Raw genomic sequence first — 4,227 nt, 5'->3', positions numbered from 1 at the left:
TCGCACGACTCTCTCGCCGAGTCGAAAACAATGAAATATTTAACAAACTTGCGGAGAACGGCTACACGCAAATTCCGAAAATCTAATAATCGAGCCTATAGGAAACGTGACTCTGAATATCTCGGTAATCCGAATTTATAATAATTACTTTCGAGACGATGGACTGTCGGCGGCACTTCTCGGAGAGGGCTCGGCTCGCGAAACGCAAAGTCGGCTGGCCCCGCGGTACGATACTCCAAAAAAAAGACAAGAGAAAGACCGCTCTCTCACACACAAAACGATACGAAAAATGAGAGAGTGCGGTACTCACGGTAATTACAATACACGATCAATACCTACGGTACCAACCAACACAGATCTACGACTACTCGAGAGGCGGCTTACAGTTTCTGGCGACGAATTCTGGTCCTCGGGTCGTACGTGTGGGAGTTCTGGAGGCACCCTCTCTGCTCTAAGGCACACCGAACAGTGGAGAGCCGGGCCTCGCGCGCCTCGGTACCCTACGTGCCGCGCCGATCTCTCGCGCATTCCCTCGATGATAGGGTCGATGGCGGGGCCCTAAAGGTGCCTTTACATAGGAGCGTCGAGCGTCGAAAGGTATGAGCATGCGTAGTGATGCCTAGTGATTTGATGCTGAAACGCAGGATCAATTGGAGCAGTCAGTTGATTATTACTGTCATTTAAATTGCGAAACATTAAAAAAATGTCGATTAATTATCGTTATCATCAATGGTTGTTAGAATGCAATAGCATTATCAATCATGAATATAACGAACGAAGAAAAGTTGAATTAATTGCAGCGATACCAGCAATAGTCAATATAATAAATGCAAACAATAAAAGGAAGAGGAAATTCTGGGTGTCAAAAATATTTGCCGAAAGGCAGAGACACGGATTGTATCATGCAACATTGCCCAATGTAAGGCTGGAAGATCTGCGTATTAGAAATTTTACAAGAATGACTACGATACAATTGGAAGATTTGTTGTTAATAGTAGGACATGATTTAAAGAAACTTTATGTTGTGCGTGAACCTATAAATGAAGAGCAACGTCTATTAGTTACTTTAAGGCATGTATACTTATAAACTTAAACTATATTATTGTAATAATGTGTAATACAAAAAATCTCTCTGACAATGTAAAATAGTAAAGTATATATTACATATTTCTTATACTCATTAATATTATAGATATCTCGCCTCAGGAGACAGTATGACATCTTTGTCATATCAATTTTTAATATCTGCAAGTAGTATTTCAAATATTATACGTGAAACATGTTCTGTCTTATGGGAGCGTTTATATCCTATTATACTTGCACAATGTGACACAAATGACTGGAAAAAAATTGCAAATGACTTTGATAATAAATGGCAGTTCCCTCATTGTATTGGTGCAATTGATGGAAAATACGTCATTATTCAAGTAATTCTTAAAATGACAAAAATATGTAAATGAATATATATGTAACTCAAACTGAAGCAATTTAATTTTACTTAATATTATTTCAGTGTCCTGACAACGCAGGATCAGAATATTATAATTATAAAGGCAGTCACAGCATTATTTTACTCGCAATAAGTGATGCAAATTACATCATACGCTGTGTAGACATTGGTGCTCCTGGAAGACAGGGTGATGCAGGCGTTTTTAAAAATAGTGCTATGGGCTTATTATTAGAAAGAAAAGAATTAAATATTCCACCTCCTAAAGCACTATATGACAATGGTCCAATTTTGCCATATGTATTGGTAGGAGACGAGGCATTTCCTTTAACAGAATATATGATGCGACCATATCCAGGAAGAAATGGAATGACATTAGAGAAACGGATATACAATTATCGTTTATCTCGAGCTCGTCGAACAGTCGAAAATGTGTTCGGTATCTTAGCTAATCAATGGCGCCTGCTAAGACGACCAATTATAGCGAACATTTCAAATGCAATAAAAATGGTTCAAGCAATAATTTGTCTTCATAATTGGCTGAGAAAGCGTGATGTTGAGCGAGAAACGTATATAACACAAAATCTTGCAGATCGATCTGTATTAGACGGAGACATTGAAGATGGCTCTTGGAGAAACAATGTTAACGATTATCAAGGATTTATGGATATAAGATGTACTCAAGCGAGAGCATATTCGTTACGCGCAGCTCACATTCGAGAAGAATTTTGCAGATATTTCAATGAAGAAGGAGAAGTAGGTTGGCAAAACATTCAAATATACAAACTGAAGCAAATGTAAATGTATTATATAATGTATTATATCATTTGTACTTTTGAATCAGCCTAAAGGTAATATTGCGGTAACTGATGTTATTATGCTAAAGAGAAACACACAATGCTTCGTAAATATAATAAATATTAGAAATCTATGTTATACAAAAATAACACGTTATAAAACATTTGACAATAAATTATACATATAAAGTAACGTCTCAATATATTTTTAAATGAAGTTAAAAAGAACTGTTACTAACATCATCTTAATTTATCTTATAAAATTATCAGATACACAAAAAAATTATATTATAACAAAATAAAAGAGTAATGTAATTCAAACAAATAATTGTACCTTTCAATTATATTAATGAAGCAAGAATAAGAAAACAAAAATAACATAGGAACATAGCAATTATCAATATATATCATGACAAATTATTCACCCTCATTTTGTTCTTCCTTAGTAATATCTTGTAGAAACGTTAATAAAAGTGTATCCTGTGTTTTTTTATTCAGTTTAAGCAATTTTTGTTTTATATAAATAAATATACCATCCAATGCATCCATTTCAGGTGGCTTTGGAAGATTTATAACAGGCATTTCTTTATTACAAAATGCTTCAGCTATACGATTCATTGATGCACTTAAATCATTGTTAATTTTAGCTCGTTTAGTACTAGGTTTAACATAAAGCTCATCTGCAAAGAGATTGTTTGACTGTATCTATAATGCCTGTTCATTAATACGTAAACACTTTCTATAATACAATCGGTCAGTCAGCAAATAATAGATAAGATGTATAACTATTAAACCTACCTTCGTTACTTTCATGTTGTTCATTGCTGTCTAAGCTGTTCTCAAAAAGATTGTTGGACTCAATATTTTGAGTCGTAAGGTTAGAAATGGAGCTGTAAAATAAAGTATGTAAAATAAAGTTGTACACATGTGTAAAAAGTGATATACTTTCTGTTTGTAGAAACTGAACGTAAAAAGGACATTGCTTCAAAATGTTTCCATGGTTTTTGTGAATTTGATCTTGCTGACCCACTCGGTTTTTTTCCTTCAGCCACTGCTTTACTAAACGTGTCTTTAAGTGATTTCCACCTCTTTTTAGCATCTTCAGGACTGATACGACCTAAAATATTTATAAAAACATCCTTTAAAAATAAATTAATACAAATTGTCGCTCGTGTATTGAAAACAAAGTGATAAATATAAGGCCAACTTATCGAGCTGAATATTCGAGATGTTCAGTCAACTACCATTTATACCATGTATAAATTATAAACTAAAAATAATATTAGGTTGGACTCAACGAAACATTCAGTAATTTCTGAACACATAATAAATGAACATCATACTTTTAATTGGGACAATGTTAAGATCATGGACAACGAAATAATTATTATAAAAGACTCATTTCTGAGATGCTAACATATCAAGGAACAAAAAAAATGGACTAAATTTAAACAAAGATACTGAGTTACTTAGCGAGTCGTATTTTGATATTTTGGATATATTGGCGAACAATAATAATAATGGGACAAATAGGACATTAACGAGTAAAACATAGATATTAGATCATATATAAACACGCACGCTCTCCGATCAAGTAGAGTTTAAAATGAGCTGTCTTTCTGTATGTTGTTTGTTAAGTGTCATCCTTAATAACTGTTATAAGTAGCAAAATTGTCAAGAAGAACGATGATAGGTAAGCATACTACCAATTGTAGGGGATATATATTATAATTTGGACATACGTTGATCGGTAATTTTTTATTAATCGCAGCGCCTACGGTACGGGTTAATTTCTCGCATATTAACGATGAAATCATCCAAGATCTGAACAAAATCAGAGATCATATCGAGGCGAACATTGTTGGACAGGACGGATTGAAACACGCGTTAATTGCTCAAAAACTCTTGATTCTGAATAACTATAATTAAATTTCGATATCATATGAATTGTAAGAATTTATTTTTCAATAATTATACTGAAGA

At 33.7% G+C, this 4,227-nt stretch overlaps 1 long non-coding RNA gene across 1 annotated transcript; it reads right to left on the bottom strand.

Annotated features, from left to right (window-relative positions):
- Positions 1–2,245: 2,245 nt before the first annotated feature.
- LOC146721856 (uncharacterized) lies at positions 2,246–3,374 on the bottom strand. Its single transcript, XR_014925484.1, has 2 exons — positions 3,043–3,374; positions 2,246–2,924 (listed from the first exon to the last, which is right to left on the bottom strand). It is a non-coding gene; the product is annotated as an uncharacterized LOC146721856 (long non-coding RNA).
- Positions 3,375–4,227: the final 853 nt, after the last annotated feature.

Source organism: Nylanderia fulva, unplaced genomic scaffold (assembly GCF_048542155.1).
Source record: "Nylanderia fulva isolate GAGA-0341 unplaced genomic scaffold, ASM4854215v1 Scaffold400, whole genome shotgun sequence".
In the NCBI taxonomy this organism is placed as follows: Eukaryota; Metazoa; Arthropoda; class Insecta; order Hymenoptera; family Formicidae; genus Nylanderia; species Nylanderia fulva.
Note: the sequence above shows the minus strand (reverse complement) of the source record. Positions and strands in the feature narration are given on the sequence as shown.